Consider the following 17,801-nt stretch of genomic DNA (forward strand, 5'->3'; position numbering starts at 1 on the left):
ACCTCGTGATACTTGTATGCATGCATGAAATAAATGTCGATTGTTAGAAGAAAAACAAATCTTGGAAAGCATGATTAGGGAAGAATTGAGTGAATCAACCCTAAACACTTGAGCGAATAGAGTGCAAATACATCTGATGAGGGTTCGATTACTTAATTACATGTTTTCCACCTATGATCATCACTCCTCATGCAAGTTTGTAAAAATAATTAATAGCTCAGTTCAATTGTGGTTTGGCATGGTTGTTAATACCCTTAGCCCTTGTGCATATATGTATTCTTGGGAGTTGATTTATTTTGACCAAGCAATTGCATTCATATAGATAGATGCATATAGTTTAGGTTGCATTTAGATTAGTTCACATTGAATAAATATTGATACCCTTTACTTTCTCTTGGTTTAAGCATGAGGACATGCTTGGTTTAAGTGTGGGGAGGTTGATAAACCCCATTTGTAGGGTTTATCTTGTGCTTGATTTAGGGTATTTTATAACCTTTTACCCACATTTATCCAATAAAATAGCATGATTTTATAACTTCTCCTTTAATTGTGCTTAAGAGTGAAAACATGCTTTTTAGGACCTAGAATAGCTAAATTTAATTCACCATGATTCCATTAGATGCCTTAATATGTTTGTTAAGTGATTTCAGATTTAGGAGGCAAAGATTGGATCAAGAGAATGAAGGAAAAGCATGTAAAAATGGAGAACTCATGAAGAAATGAAGGAATCGCAAAAGCTGTCAAGCCGACCTCTTCGCACTTAATCGACCATAACTTGAGCTACAGAGGTCCAAATGATGCGGTTCTAGTTGCGTTGGAAAGCTAATATCCGGGGCTTCGAAATGATATAAGATTTGCAATAGTTGCACCGAGCATAAGGGCTCGCACATGCACTGTACGCATGAGCACCAATTTGCACGAAATTCATTAAATGCAAATTCATGGCCAGCGAATTCTAAAGCCTTGTGGGCCCAACCCAACTCATTTCTGATGCTATTTAACCCAAGGATTGAAGAGGAATGAGATATCTAGTCATTAGTTTTAGTTTTATTTTAGTTTTATCATGCTTTAGTTAGTTTCTAGAGAGAGAAGTTCTCTCTTCTCTCTAGGATTAGGATTAGGTTTTAGATCTAGATCTAGCTCTTCTTCTCCTCTTCTAATTTTTCTTTTTCTTCCCTAATTGTCCTCTTGTAGTTGTAGAATTCTTCTTCTCTTGTAATTCTTTTGTATTGTTAGTTGTAGTTTATGAATTTTCTTTTATAGATCTACATCTCTTCTTCAATGCAATTGGTAAGTTCTTTGTTGTTCCATAATTGTTTTCCTTTTTATTGTTGATCTCTTGCTATTCTAGTTAGATATCTCTTTAATTCTTGCAATTCATGTTGTTTACTTTTATTGCCTTCTATGTGTTTGTTAAAATGCTTCTTTTAGTTATGAGTTTACTTTTCTATTATTTTGCCTTTCTATTGTTAATCTCTTACTTTTATAGTTGTAGATTCCTTTAATTCTTGCAATTTACTATGCTTTTCTTTTATGCCTTCCAAGTGTTTGATGAAATGCTTGGTTGGATTTTAGAGTAGATTTTAGTGCTCTTGCTTGGGAAGGTAACTTAGGAACTCTTGAGTTACTAATGTCCAAGTGATTGACGATTGGGAGCCATTAACTCTAGATCTCACTAATTGATTTGGTGGAAAACTAGGACTTATGGACTTGGATTAACATAGCTCATTTGACTTTCTTTTATTAGTTAGAGGATGACTTAATGGGGTTGATCCTTGCCAATTCTCATGTTGTGGTTAGTGATTAGGATAGAGATCCTTGACCACCAAACCTTGCCAAGTCCTTTTTAGCTATTAGTTTAATTCATTGCCATTTACTTTTATTGTTTCTTATCAAAAACCCCAAAACATGCTTCATAACTAATAACAAGACACTTTATTGTAATTCCTAAGGAGAACGACCCGAGGTTCAATACTTCGGTTTATAGATTTTAGGAGTTTGTTTTAGTGACAAATAAAATTTTTGTATGAAAGGATTAATGTTGGTTTAGAAACTATACTTGCAACGAGAATTTATTGTAAATTCTAAACCACACAAAAATCTTCTCATCAGTCCACTTGGTCGTCTTTCCGTTGCTACCTGCTCACTCTCTCCACCGATGGAGCTCCCCTGTTTGTAGTAATAGCATGAATCAAATTAACAACAGCGAAGTAAACTTGTTAAAATACTAAGCCGTTAAAACGTGCTTACCCTTGGCGGCGCCGAATCCTTTCGTCCACGCTTTTGTGGTGCTTTTTTTCTCGATTTTCTCCTTTCAGATTGCGGTGACCGGCCTTTTATGTCTTCACCTTTCCGCTGTCTAGTCATGAGGCGGCCCAGATTTAAGAAATGAAGAGAGTCATTGACCTTAGTCAAACCCCCAAGCATCACCAACACAAAAACCAGAAACAAAAAAAAAACCATTCACATCTTAAATACACGGGGTCAACCACAACTACCTAGCACATCTGAAACTGGAAAAACATATTTAGAAACAACCAAATAGCAAACATAAGAAACATCTTGAGTCCTCTCGAAAGCAGCATCCACTTACATACTGGCATAAAGTAACCGATTACCAGAGAGAAATGAGTACCTCGAATATAATATATTGCGCCTTCTTTTCTAGCCTCTCCGAGGTCTACGCAGCTAGCCATGGCTTAGCCTCATGACGGTTGTCGAGCTGGCCGTATTGCAACCACTGAAAATAGAGGACCTGCACAAAGGATGGTTACCGGTTATGTTCTACATGAAGGAAAAACAGTTTGAATATATTCTTAAGTTGAATAGTTAGCACCAGATATGGTTCAAGATGGTAAAAGGTTAGAAAGCAATGGGGGAAAGTCTTTGGCATTCAGAAAAATGACTTAACAAGTAGTAGGGTAAAAAAAGAAAAGGAGAATCAGTTTTGGCCATTCATTGCAGGACCAATAATATAAACTTTTTGAATGGGAAAGACATATTACATAAAAGACAAAAACTATCTAATCAGTTCAAAAAAAAAAACACGGATGTCCACTTAGATAATCATCCACATCGCTACCAATAGATTGAGTTAAAACTCCAACAAACCTTTCCAAAAAATCTCTTTTTGATGCTGCAATTTTAAATAACCACATTCAGACAAAAGTTTAATTTAAAACAAAAAAATAAACTTAATTATAACTAACTTTTTTCTTACAAAACACCCATTACACAAGGAAGAACATCAGCTAACGTATACAAGAGATATATAGCAAGGCACATAGAACTAGTGACATGAAATATTCAGCTGAAATCATAAGCTGAAACATCTAAAATTAGTCAACAAAAATGCAAGTAATTCAGCAACATATCGGTACTAGTGCCTGAACTCTCGAAACTAATGCATAGGAAATTAATTTTCTACAAGTTATGTTCTACATAAAAAAATAGCATACTGAATTTACTAATAGTCATTACGTCCTACCAGCATGACGAAGATGCAACCTTCACAAATTTTGTTCCCTTTCAGCTTATACTTCTCGGTTGCCATGTTGAACCACTTTAGAGTTTACAACAGCCAGTTGAATCTTCGTGGATCAAAAACATCTAAGACGGGGTAGATGTGCCATGGCGAAATTACCTGTTGAGTGGTGGGGTACAGGAACATTTTTATTACCACCAGTAAAAAATATCTCCTGAACTCCATTCTATCTTATTCTGTTGCCATTGGACAGTTGTAAACTAAATCCCAGAGTTCAGTTATTGTCTGTCTATAGAACCTCTTTTTGATAGTCACGTGGCAGGGATTACTGTCATCCAGGGATGGGAATGGATCGCCTACAACATGTTCATGTGTTAGTGCATGGTGATATATCTATACCCAAAGATATTTGTGCCAATACGCTTACGCCACACTAGGTAATTAAGATAGCAAAACTTACCTCGAGACGGAATGCCAAAAACCCTCCCGATTAACTCGGCATTGAGGCGGATGTTTCCAATGTCGAGTATAAAAGTTCTTGGCTTCACTTGATATGACTCGACCAGGTGAACCATGATGGCTTGCTTCACCGACCAATTTGGAACAAGCCTCAAGAATCCGAATCTGATCTCATCAATCTCCGCAAGCTTCTCAATGGAGTTGTTTTTAAATAGCGTGCTCATCATGTCATGTATGTAGCTGGGCAAGTATCACGACTCTAACAATTTTTGTTAATTGTAACACTAGCTGTAAGTCACACATAAGATCATGTGGAATATTAAAATGAGAATGGTAGACATCATTTTACCTTTTTTTCCATGTTGGTTGGCTTTTCTGCAAAATAATCCTGCTGCGGTTTCACAAGAAACAGCCCCGAATCCTTTAATGGATACTGCATACAAAGATCAGAGGCAACATCAAAAGAGTTCTCAATTAAACATGGTTGATGATGCTATACGAAACTCATATCAATTAATACCATATTAAACCAAAATTAGAAGCAGTATATATCAAATTGCACGAGGTTCATTTTTAAACACATGCAAAATTAGAGTAGATGTTCAGCATGAATAGAAAACTGCCTGAAGAGAGTCTTAAGTTACACAGATTGCATCAAGTGTGCATTCCAGGGTATAAAGGGTTGGAAAGCAAATAGGTAAATTTGCATATATAAAACATGATTTAACAAGCAGTAAGCTACAAGACGGGTAGTAGAAATGATTTCAGAGTTCCAAATAAATTGACTCTTGGATCATGAGTAAGGACCAAAATTAAGTTCAACCAAAATTAGACTAAATTTAATATAATTTCATCATCCAAAATCCAAACCACTATTCAGAGCACATGAATAATCAATCTCCAATCATATTCAATATAGCAAAATCCAACTCCCAATAACAACATCTTTCGCTCTCTAATTTTTGAATCATCCATTCGCTAGTTACAGCAATTTAACAACATCCAACAACTTAGCAAAAGTAAACCACTTCGACTACAACCATAGTTCCTGAACCTAAGCATAGATTACAAAACAAAATTAAACCATTTCTAATTTTATGTTCTTGGTAATTAATAAACTCCAATAGATGTTGTAAAACCTCCAACAAATCTTACCCAGAAAATCGAATTTTCTTGCTGGAATTTTATATAATCAGGTACAGACCCAAGTTCAATTAGAAAAAAAAAACATACTTACCAGTGATCACGCTTTTGCGAAACTCCTAAACCATAAAAATATGCAGCTGATATTTATCAAAAGGACCAGTGATTCACCAAGATTATAGTACCTGAAAATGGATACTGCATACAAAGATCAGAGGCAATATCAAAAGAGTTCTCAATTAAACATGGTTGATGATGCTATACGAAACACATATCAATTAATACCATATTAAACCAAAATTAAAAGCAATATATATCAAATTGCACGAGGTTCATTTTTAAACACATGCAAAATTAGAGTAGATGTTCAATATGAATAGAAAATCGCCTGAAGAGAGTCTTAAGTTACACAGATTGCATCAATTGTGCGTTCCGGAGTATAAAGGGTTAGAAAGCAAACAGGTAAATTTGCATATAGGAAACATGATTTAACAAGCAGTAAGTTACAAGACGGGTAGTAAAAACGATTTCAGAGCTCCAAATAAATTGACTCTTGAATCATGAGTAAGGACCAAAATTAAGTTCAACCAAAATTAGACTAAATTTAATATAATTTCATCATCCAAAATCCAAACTACTATTAAGAGCACAGCAACAATCAATCTCCAATCACATTCAATATAGCAAAATCCAACTGCCAATAACAACATCTTTTGTTCTCTAATTTCTGAATCATCCATTCGCTAGTTACAGCAATTCAACAACATCCAACAACTTAGCAAAGGTAAACCACTTCGACTACAACCATAGTTCCTGAACCTAAGCATAGATTACAAAACAGAATTAAACCATTTCTAATTTTATATTCTTGGTAATTAATAAACTCCAATAGATATTGTGAAACCTCCAACAAATCTTACCCAAAAAATCAAATTTTCTTGCTGGAATTTTATATAATCAGGTACAGACCCAAGTTCAATTAGAAAAAAAATACATACTTACCAGTGATCACGCTTTTGCGAAACTCCTAAACCATAAAAACATGCAGCTGATATTTATCAAAAGGATCAGTGATTCACCAAGATTATAGTACCTGAACTATACAACATAAAAGAAACCTTCAATCCCTAAAATTTAACTGGAAACACTACAACAACACCATGTCCAAATCCCTTTTCAAAACATGCAGAGGAAATCATAAGAAACATCTAAATACTTACCAATTAGTTGGAGCAGTGGAAGTCCAATGGTGTTCGGCCGAGCTGCACCAGGAGGCTTCAATGGCACCGCTAACACCGGCATGCAGCAGCAGCGGCGCGCCCTCCGTGATGAGAAGACCCTACTCGCTCGACACACCTGGGTGGGAGCCCGTGACCGCGACCGAGGTTGGTGAAGCTACAAGGGGACGGGGGAGTCGCGCCATTCTGGAACAGTGCGTGGAGGCGCGATGCGCAGAGGCGCGGGGGGAGGCGTCGCGGCGTCCGAAGAAGACAGGGAAGAGGTTTGTCCAACGCTCCCGGAATCGTGGCACGGCCGTAGATGGTTTTCAAAATATGGTGCGGTAAAACGGTGAAAGGAAATGGTAGGGTTTTGGGGAGGGTGATTTTGGTTTATCCTTGGTCAATTTTGGGGTGATGCTGAAGTGAATTAGGCTTTTGGATCCCAACCCAAGAGCATTTGGCTAGTTTTTTGCTGGAATCATCTTGATTTTCTAGCATTGTTATAATTTTACTAATTAGTTCAATGTGCTTCCCTCTCAATCTATTTTATTCGCATTATGAAGGTTTTATCACATAGTTTTTCGTCTTTATGTATTTCATATAAAATGAATTTTTAATATAATTTAAGGGATTAATAACCATATTTAGACAATTTAATTTTTATGTACCCTCAATATAAGAGAATTTTACAAAACTTTTCAACCTGTGTGTTCATGTATTGTTATATAAATAAAAGTGACCAATATTTTTAAATCAAATATTTAAAAAATTACTTCACAATACATAAGATGTGATCACTCGAGCCTGTGTTTAGTTAATTGTCACGGTCTTGAATACACTCCATTGAACTTACTCGACCTTTTGAACTAGGACTAAGTCAGCCTAACCTTCAATATTTAGCAAAGAAGCTAATAACACAAGAGAAAGGAAGTTTTGATGGAAAGAATACTTTATTACTCAAGTGTTTGTTACAAATGACTCACACACTCAAACTCTAACTCTGACTCCCTATTTATAACCATCCACCTCCTCAATGGATAGTTAGGATTAAATTTACTGAACGATCCAGATTGATCATCCAAAATCTTCACTATAAATATCTATTCTACCATATTTCTCTAAATACTTCTAGATTATTTCATACTACTCTTCATATTCTTATATACATCCACACTCTTTTAGAATACTCTACAATATTTTAGAGTCTTCTAAAATCTTCTAGAGTATTCTGGGATCTTCTAGAACATTTTAGAATATTCTGGAACCATTTAAAACATTCTCAAATACCCTAAAAAATTATATAAACACCATTAAATATAACTTTCTAAAATTTAGCGTGATAATGTTTATGTTTCATTTGACCTTAGGCCCTCTCCATAAACCCGCAAAGAAAAAAGAGGTTAAAATTTAACTACAACTCAGCAATTCTGTTGGGGTTTTTTCTTTTTCTAATATTAAAGTTTGTTACACAAGTATTTATCCAGTTACATACCATAATTAGCTTTTTTGCTCTGTTATTTTTAATTACTATTTTTTTGAAACAAAGGAAGCTCAACACATGAGAGTGGAGCATAAAACAAACATAAACAGAAGAAAATCTAAAAACAAAAGGTAACAATCCTATGTCATCTCCGGCATTGCCATCAACAACCAGTAGGATCAATACTAGTACACTCCTTATAGCTCAAAAACGTCCTGTTTTATATGACACCAACATTAACCTCTTGATTGTTGAAGATCCTATTATTGCGTTCTAACCAGACGTTCCAAATAACCGCAAAAAACCCAACCAGCCACCTCTTCTGCTCCTCTTTTCTATTTGGCGTTCCATTCCAACTCTCAAACAAGCCTTTAATGCTTCCTAGGACAGCCCAATCTTTGTGAAAACATCTCAACCAGACGCACCACACCTGCCATGTAAACTCACAAAACACAAACAAACGATGAACACACTCGATTTCCTTTTTACACAAGACACAGATACTATCATGTTGTTGAAGTATGCCTAATCTACTCAACCTTTCTTTAGTATTCACTCTTCCTACTAAAACAAACCAACCAAACAGCTCGACTCTAGTCGGAACCAACCCTTTCCAAATCGCACTTGTGAAGCTATAACTCGTAATCTCCTCCGAAAGATTCTCAGATTGCAACACCTGCAAAAAAGAGTTAGTAGAAAAAATACCTTTATTATCAAATTTCCAAACAAGATTATCCTCTCTGTCAGCTGATAGTTTCACTGGTCTTAATCTCTCATGAAGTTGGTGCGCTAGTTCCAACTCCCATTGAAACAATTCTCTCCTCCAATGGAAATTTCAAATCCACTTTAACCCATCCCAGAACCCACAATCCCCTATCACAGATCCTTGTTGGTTTGAAACAGAGAAGAGCCTTGGAAAACTCGCTTTCAGAGGACCACCATGGACCCAATTATCTTCCCAGAAACATGTTCTACGCCCATTTCCAACTTCCATTGTCAGCCCACTCATCATTTTTTCTTTTACCCGCTGTTCCTTTATATTCAACTGACAGATGTCTTTCCAGGGGCTACCCTTTACTGGTAGAGTCTGACTAGAAAGCATAACCTGAGGATTCAAATTGTTACAGGAGCATACAATCTTCTTCCATAACGGACAATCTTCCTTGGAGAACCGCCACCACCACTTAAACAGCAGTGCTGTGTTCCTGAGCACTGCATCCCCAACCCCTAACCCTCCAGCCTTCTTAGGAGCCTGAACCATTTCCCACTTCACTAAAGGTATACCGTTGTTACCATCCTCCTTACACCACAGGAATCTCCTCTTTAAGGCAATCAACTTGTCAGCGACCGCCTTCGCCATCTTGTACAAGCTAAGGTAATAAACCGGCAGGCTATTCAACACCAATTTAATAAGAACTAGCTTGTCTGCTTTATTTAGAACCTTCGCTTTCCATAAGCTGAGATTCGCTTCCACCTTATCTATGACCGGTTTCCAAGTCTTCACCAAATGCGGGTTCGCTCCTAGAGAAATCCCGAGATACCTCTCAGGTAAAATAAACAGCTTGCTTGCACTCTAGAAGGCCACACACATGTTCCACCCACTCCTGCTCACAATTAACTGAGATGAGATTCGACTTATCAAAGTTAATGCTCAGACCCGACATCAGCTCAAAACACCGCAGCAACCTCTTATAATTCACAATTGTCTCTGTCTCCGGAGGACAAACCTCTCCCGGAATCGTGACAGCAAACCTCTTATAATCCTATTTTAATTACTATTATATTCAACATCTTAAGCATGTATTGATAAAATTAAATAACCCTCCCCCTCCCCTCCTTTTATTTCTTATTTTTAATAAGTTGTCATGTCTTAAGAGTTAAGATGTTTGAACTTTGAATCCCCTCCAACACAAAAGCAAACTTTGATTTTGTAAGAGTCCTATTTGTTCGCAGGAGCAAAAAATGGTGCAACTTACATGAATTGCACAACTTGACTAACTCAACCCAAAGCCATCTCCATTATTTGTTTTCCATCGTCACCACGCACACAACTACACACTATCTTTATCACATAATAATAATAAGAAAATATTATCAAATTTATCAACATTCTTTGACCCTTACCACTGAGTACAGAGGCAGGCGTCGAGTTGTCCTTTCAAATCAAGCTAAGCATACTAATAATTGAAAATATCTATCATGTAAAAAAAATTATACTATTATTTATATATTATTAGAAAAAAAATAAAAAATCCCAATTCATTTCACTAATTATTCTTTTAAATTCTGAAAAAAAATATTTTAATTTTTTTATGCTTTTAAAAGTAAAATATATTTTATTTTTTAAATATTAAAAAAATAATTAAGATGATATATTAGAATTTACAATCAGTACACTTATTAAAAATATTATTGTTTTTAGGTTTAATTATTCTGTCGGTCTCTATAGTTTTGTGAAATTTTTAATTAGGTTCCTATACTTTTTTCTTTTTAATTGGGTCTCTGCACCAATTTTTTTTTTCAATTAAGTCCCTCTTAGTAGTAATTGGTTTAATTTTATAGGATCCAACTAAAAAAAAGAATTGGTACAGGGACCTAAATAAAAAAAAAATGTAAGGACTCAATTAAAAAAAAATTGGTGTCAGGACTCAATTAAAAGAAAAAAAAGTATAGAGACCTAATTGAAAATTTTGCAAAACTATAGGGACCAGCAGAATAATTAAACCTTGTTTTTATTCTGACAAGTCTGTCAAATTGCTCTGTGAAATTCAAATAACTCTCAATTTAGATCGTTATCTCTATAAGACAAACTCTTAATTTTATTCAATTTGACTTATTATTCTTTCTTTTTTAAAATTTTTTTTCGTTTTTCGACCATACACCATTACATAAATACCTTTAGTATTATTTTAAAAAATTTTTACCTTTTATTATACTATTCTACTTTTAGACATCTTTATATTTTATTTTTCAATAATTAATAAAATATAACCTACTACTTTTGGGGAAAAAAAAGCTAAGCATCCCAGGACTTCACAAAATCACAAGTCCACTGTCATTAGGGATGAAAAAAATCCGTTACCCACGTATATACGTAGGAATTATCACGAAAAAATTAATAGAGATTCGTAAAATTTTTAAATTGGGACGGGACGGGGATTGAGTTATTCATTCCATAGAAATTCGCAAAATTCTTGCAAAAAGATATATATATATATATATATATATATATATATATATATATATTTTGTAAATAATCATAATTCATTTGATTTTAATTTATATGTTAAAAATTTTATTTGTATGTTATTATATTAAATTTGTGTTTGAATTGTATTTTATTTGATCTATTTGATTAAATTGTATAAAATTTTATTATGGTTGTGTAATTTTTTTAAAAATTATTTAAAATTTAATTATATCCAATTATCTATGGATACCCGTAGGTAGGGTTGGAAATGAATCGAATTGAGCCGAGTTAGACCAAGCTCAAACTCAAGCTCGACTCATAAAAATTGAACTTGGCTCATGACTCGACTTATTAACAAGTGAGCCTATTTCTTAAATTCAAGCTCAACTCACCAAAAGGACACAAGTTGGCTCGAACTTACGAGTTGGCTCAAATAACAGAATATAATTTATAATTTTATATTAACAAATTATATATATATATATATATTAAAAAAGTTAATTTTATATATTGACTATCTATTAATTATAAATTTTTTATTCATGTCCTATATCAAAATTATATATAAAAAATGACTATAAAATTTGATACGTGCTTCAAATGTTCGTGATATGAAGAGTTCAAGTGTTATTTAGAAGATATTAGTTTACATTTTTAGATTATTTTAATTTAATGTATTTTGATTTTGTTTATTTAATTACTAGATTGGCCTTATGTGTATGGGCTTTAGGGTTTTCTTTATTTTAACCTAATAAGAGGTTATAAATACCTCCTTAGCTATTGTAGTCATAATATAGAATGATTTAGAGGTTTTGAAAACCTTTTTTTGGTTTCACGATGAAATCTTGGTATGAACAATTGAGGTTGAGGAGTCCCTCTCTTGTTGCATCGGGGAATTGAGTAGAAGGTTGAGGAGTCCCTTCGATTCAATTCCCAAACTATGGCGTTGACAAGTTAGGTTGAAGAGTCCCTTTCTTGTTGCGTCAAGAAATTGGGTAGAAAGTAGAGTGATTCTCTTTGTACTCAATTTCGACCTATACTTTTTGTTTTTATTTCAATTTTAATGTATCTTTTCTATTCAATTTTAATTATTGTCTTGTTTATCTTTTTATTTCTTTATCATTTGGTATCAGAGGTCATGTATTAGATTAATTCTTATTAATCTATATTTATTCTTCTTTTATCATAAAAAAAAGAGTCCAGTATTTATCGCGTCTTTCTTTTTGTTTTTGTGTTCTTGTTTTCGTTTGCGTTTTATTATTGTTTAAAAAAAAGCATAAAATGAAAAAGAAAAAAAAAATTATCTTCCTTATAGTTATTGTCCTTTTCATATATTTTTTTCCACCTACAAGATTCAAGGACGAATCTTTTTTGAAGAGGAAGAGAATAATACGTGCTTCAAATGTTCGTGATATGAAGAGTTCAATTGTTATTTAGAAAATATTAGTTTACATTTTTAGATTATTTTAATTTAATGTATTTTGATTTTGTTTATTTAATTACTAGATTGGCCTTATGTGTATGGGCTTTAGAATTTTCTTTATTTTAACCTAATAAGAGGTTATAAATACCTCCTTAGCTATTGTAGTCGTAATATAGAATGATTTAGAGGTTTTGAAAACCTTTTTTTTGGTTTCACGATGAAATCTTGGTGTGGACAATTGAGGTTGAGGAGTTCCTCTCTTGTTGCATCGGGGAATTGAGTAGAAGGTTGAGGAGTCCCTTCGATTCAATTCTCAAACTATTGGCGTTGACAAGTTAGGTTGAAGAGTCCCTTTCTTGTTGCGTCAAGAAATTGGGTAAAAAGTAGAATGATTCTCTTTGTACTCAATTTCAATCTATTATTTTTTATTTTATTTTAATTTTAATGTATCTTTTTTTATTCAGTTTGAATCATTATCTTTTTGTTTATCTTTTATTTCTTTATCAAAATTTTAATATATATATATAATTGAGCTGGCTCAGGAACTAATAAGTTGAGTTTATCTAAGTTTAAATTCGGCTAATTTAATTTATGAACTCAATTTCATGCTCAAATTCGACTCACCAACTCACAAGTTTAGCTTATCAAGCTATTAACGAGTCGAGCTCGAGGTGACTCCTCAAGCTGACTTAACTCACTTCCAATTCTACAAGTAGATATCCACTTCTTTCACAGAAAAAAAAAAAAAACATAACAAAAATAAAAGCGAAGGACATTTTACTAAATGAAAACAAAATACAAAAAAGAGGTCCATCCCCATCAAAACCCATTGTCCTCTCTAATTTTTACTTCGCCTACATCACCTTTGGAAAGGATTGCAGTCAGGTAAGGCTTGAAATAAGCTCAAAGCAATGTCTCTGCTTTTTGTCTTTTCAACATTATTTACAAACTCTCATTGTTTCCATATAGGTTTAACGGATTTTGTCCCATTTTATGAGTCATTTCTTGCATGAAATCCGGAAAAAAATATGATATAAAACAAAAAAGATGATATTTTTCTATTACTATTAAAAACAATAAAAAATTGTTTTGTAAAACCAAACAGATCCATAGTCCTCCCTTTATATGTTTGCTCCTAAAATCCAGCTTAATTTCTCCATAATTTATATGAATTTTTCTTAGTGCATGAACAGTCACAATTTAATCACTCAAACAATAACTTCATTTTCCAATTTCCTCTCCCTTAGTTCTTATGATTGTTCCCTAGCATCATAGAAACACAAAATCATCTTCTCAGATTGGCAACTGCTATTTATCAGGTCTCACAACAACCAATGTTCCCACATTGTGCTGGGTCATCTGCAACAAATGTAAAATTTAGTTAAAAAACACTAGCTCCTTACATATTCCAGATATTAGTAACAATTACAATGAAGATCGGATTCATGTACCGATTAACTAGCATCGTAAACAGAGTCGTTCGTCGTGCACCACAGCCAGGAGCCATCTATACTTTTGCCCTTTGCCTCCAGGATGTTAGAAATTGTGGTGCCCTCAAAGCCATGCTCCTCCATGCGTGCTGGAGTAGCATAGGACTTGAACAGGATGCAATTGAGGGGAATTCACCATGCAGATTTTTTGTAGAATTGTACTCTTGACAACGTTCCCATGGAGGAATGCTAGAGGCCAGCAATTTTAGTGTTTTGTAACTATCAATCGGCCAACAATAGTGTTTTTAATGGTGTGAGATTATATTTAATGGTAAAAAATCACTCACTTTTATTTTGATGGTTAAGTGCTGGCCAGAAAACACAAAAGTTGCTGACCCCTAGACTTTTTCATTCACCAATTAGGTAGCGTACTGCATACCAATTTATCTGTGTACCATAACGCCATATGTATATTTTCCAGATAATATTTTATAACCATTCCCGTACTGAAACGTAACTATGACACAAACAGATCATAGCGTACCCCTTAGTGTTTTATCATTTCAATATTTTCAGCTGTCTAATCTTCATGCAATAGGCTAAACACTAACATCCATTTCATTTTCTTAACCTCAACCAAATAAACTCTTCAGATCTTATATCGTGACGCTAGAAATAAGAAATAATAAAAAAATGTATTAAACAGAACAACAGGGATACGAGAGTTATAAATTCAATCCTCATCAAATATAATGAATGAATGAAAGAAAGAAACAATCGTTGCATTTAAAAAGAATAAAATTATACATACGAAAGAGATCTGATGAGGAAAAAAATAAGAGGGAATCACCAGAGATGAGATCAGATGAGAAGAGAAGAGAGAAAGTTGTTGCGACCGAGAGAGAGAGGGGGAATGGATGACCCTAAGAAAGAACACTAGCTCAGTGCTACACTTTATGTGCTCACTGGTTTCTCTTACAGCAAAATGCTCTAATGACTCATTCTTTGTAACTAAAATGGGTCATGCACTATTATTAATGAATAGTTTGGATGCATAGTGCGTACCGGTGTTTCCTTTATCCACAGTTTATGGCAAAAACGCTCTTTATCTTTCTGACTCCCGGCAATTCCACCATTGATCCTTTCTGGCTCCATACCAGCAATGCTACTAACAAAGTAACGGGTGTCCGTTTTGTTGAATTGTTACGGGAGAGTACTATCAGCCTCCGTCTCATGAGCATCTAAAAGGATAAACGAGTGAATGGGATTATGGAGAAAGAGAAGGAGGACGACGGTGGCGGAGGGTGGGGGTTGGTAAACATGCATGCTCTGGCCGCGCCAAAGCCTGCCACCAAATAGGGTGGGTCAGCTTTGTCCGATTCGGTCAGACCAAAATCCATCCAATAAAAATCGAATTTGGAACAAAAAACTGGCTAAGATTGTAAACCGGAACAAGGCCAGCTCATATATAAATAAATGTATATGAGAAAGTCTAGGCGGGCAGCATTTTTGTTGAAATCTGCACTTAACTATAAAAAAAAATAATTAATCCTACACTATTAGATGTCATCTCACACAATTAAAAATGGAAAAGTCTAGGGGGCCAGCAATTTTTGTGTTTTCTGGCCAGCACTTAACCATCAAAACAAAATTGAGTGATCTCCCACCATTAGATGTAATCTCATACCATTAAAAATAATATTGATGACCTATTGATGGTTACAAAATACCAAAATTGTTGGCCCCTAGCATTCTTCATTAAAAATATTAATGATGGCTAATTAATGGCTAAACATCACAAATTCTGCTGGCCCTAGCACTCCTCAATGTATATATACAAAGAAACACAAAACCCTAGCATGTTCAGTCCACTTCCCCATTCCCACTAGCAACCACGCACACCCTCACCAATCACCCTTAAACCCCTCATTTTTGTCCTGTTCTCTTCGGTCTGCCGTTCTTTTAGCTTTGTATCCCTTTGTTGTTCTTTGCTGGACAAACTCAAACGCTCACTGTTTGCCTCGGTTCTCTAACTTATGAGTACTCTGCTCCATCTGTGGTCTTCTATTTACTTGTGCTTCTGCTCCGACGCCTTCTTAGTGCCTCTGCTCTGCTACCTCCTCGACTCCTCTGGTATGCTCCACCTCTCTGCCTCTGCTTTCCCCTCTAGGGGTGGTAGGAGTACCCGAACCCATCCCGTTCCGGACATATTTAAACCCGACCCGAAGGTGGGGATGGGGTGTTGAGCGGGGCAGGGGCGGGTTCAAGGTAAGCCCGCCTCGGAGCGCACATATATATATATTAGGGTTCCCCACTTCCCTAATCGGCTAATCCTTCATATCAGATATCCTCATCGCAGCCAACCCTCCTCTCAACCAAACTCCAAGTCTCCAACGAACCCAGCCAAGCTCCATGACAGAGAGAAATCATCGGTTCGGAATTTTCACGAAATAATAACGTTATAAGTATAGTTCCAAACCAACAAATAACTCTCAATCAAAGTTTAATTTGTTTGTCACTTAAGTTAAACCAATAAAAATACCGAGAATATTAGATCTCGGGTCGTCTCTCAAAGAAATTATAGGAAAGTGTGCATATTATTGGTTATGAGATATTTTTGGGGTTTTGAATGTAATAACAAGAAATGTAAATTGCAATAAAGTAAAGAGAAAAAAAAAAGAAATCAAATGCTAAAAGACACTCCTGACAAGGATTAAGAGTTAATGTTTCCTATCTAGATTATTGATCGCAACATGGCAATTACAAAGAGTTAATTCTACTTAGCTTTCCTCTAACATCGGAGGGAGAAATCAAATGGATATAGTTGATTTGAAAACCAACTAACAACCCTAAATTACCAATTACATTGGACATCAATGACATCAAGGCACCTAAACCCTAATTCCAAACCAAGAGTGCTAAAAATCTATCATAAAACTAAGCCAAATATTTTATCAAACACTTGGTGTGTATGAAAATAAGAGCATGGTAAATTGGAAGAATAATAAAATCTAAGACCACCAATTGCAAGAAATCAATAACAACAACTAAATTAAATCACAAAAAATATAAAACATTAAATTGCATTAAAGAAAAGGGAATTAACAATATTGTTCATAAAACTAAAATTGACAAAATAAAGAGATTAACAAGTAAAACTAAGAGAATTAAGACAATAGAGTAAGGAAATATAAAAAGGGTTGAACTAAAACAATAATTAAAACTTAGATCTAAAAAAATTTGGCCTAAACTATCCTAAATTCTAGAGAGAAGTTAGAGCTTCTCTCTCTAGAAATCTAACTTAAAACATGGCTAAAACTCAATTATGACTACTTGGTTCATTTTCCTTCAATCCTGGGTTCAATAGCATCAGAAATCAGTTGGATTGGGCACAAAATGGGCTAGAAATCGCTGATCACGTGTTGTCTTAAGTGAGTCACATTTTTTGTGTTTCGCATACATGGCACTTTAGCTATGTACGCGGATGTCTTAACTCATCGTTCACTATAGATAATTGCATATCATTTTGAAGCCCCGTATGTTAGATTTCTAATGTCATTGGAATCGCCTCATTTGGAGCTCTATAACTCAAGTTATGATAAGTTTAGTACAAATTGGTCAGGATTGACAGCTTTGCAAATCCTTCAATTCTTCATGATCTTGCACTTTGCATGATTTTTTTCCATTTCTTCAAGCCATCCTTACCTTCAAAATCTTAAATCACTCAAACAAACATATTCAGGCATTAAAAGGGAGAAAAGTGAATTAAATTTAGTAATTTAAGAGCTTAAGAAGTATGTTTAGCAGCCAGGCACTTATAAATTCCCGGGAAGGTTCCCCCAATGAGTTGAATTTATATATGAATGAGAAAAAGCTATGCATAGACTCTTAGGGATGCACGTCGAGGGACAGTCCAGGGTTTAACAGTTGGACTTGTCGGGTTGGCTTGATAACCGACAATTGAGACTCATC

At 34.7% G+C, this 17,801-nt stretch overlaps 1 long non-coding RNA gene across 1 annotated transcript; it reads right to left on the reverse strand.

The window, feature by feature from the left end:
- Positions 1–13,433: 13,433 nt before the first annotated feature.
- Positions 13,434–15,265, reverse strand: LOC140180927 (uncharacterized). The gene is made up of 2 exons (XR_011875086.1): positions 13,851–15,265; positions 13,434–13,758 (listed from the first exon to the last, which is right to left on the reverse strand). It is a non-coding gene; the product is annotated as an uncharacterized lncRNA (long non-coding RNA).
- Between the last annotated feature and the right edge of the window lie 2,536 nt (positions 15,266–17,801).

The sequence above is a fragment of the Arachis hypogaea genome, chromosome 17, assembly GCF_003086295.3.
Source record: "Arachis hypogaea cultivar Tifrunner chromosome 17, arahy.Tifrunner.gnm2.J5K5, whole genome shotgun sequence".
NCBI lineage: Eukaryota > Viridiplantae > Streptophyta > Magnoliopsida > Fabales > Fabaceae > Arachis > Arachis hypogaea.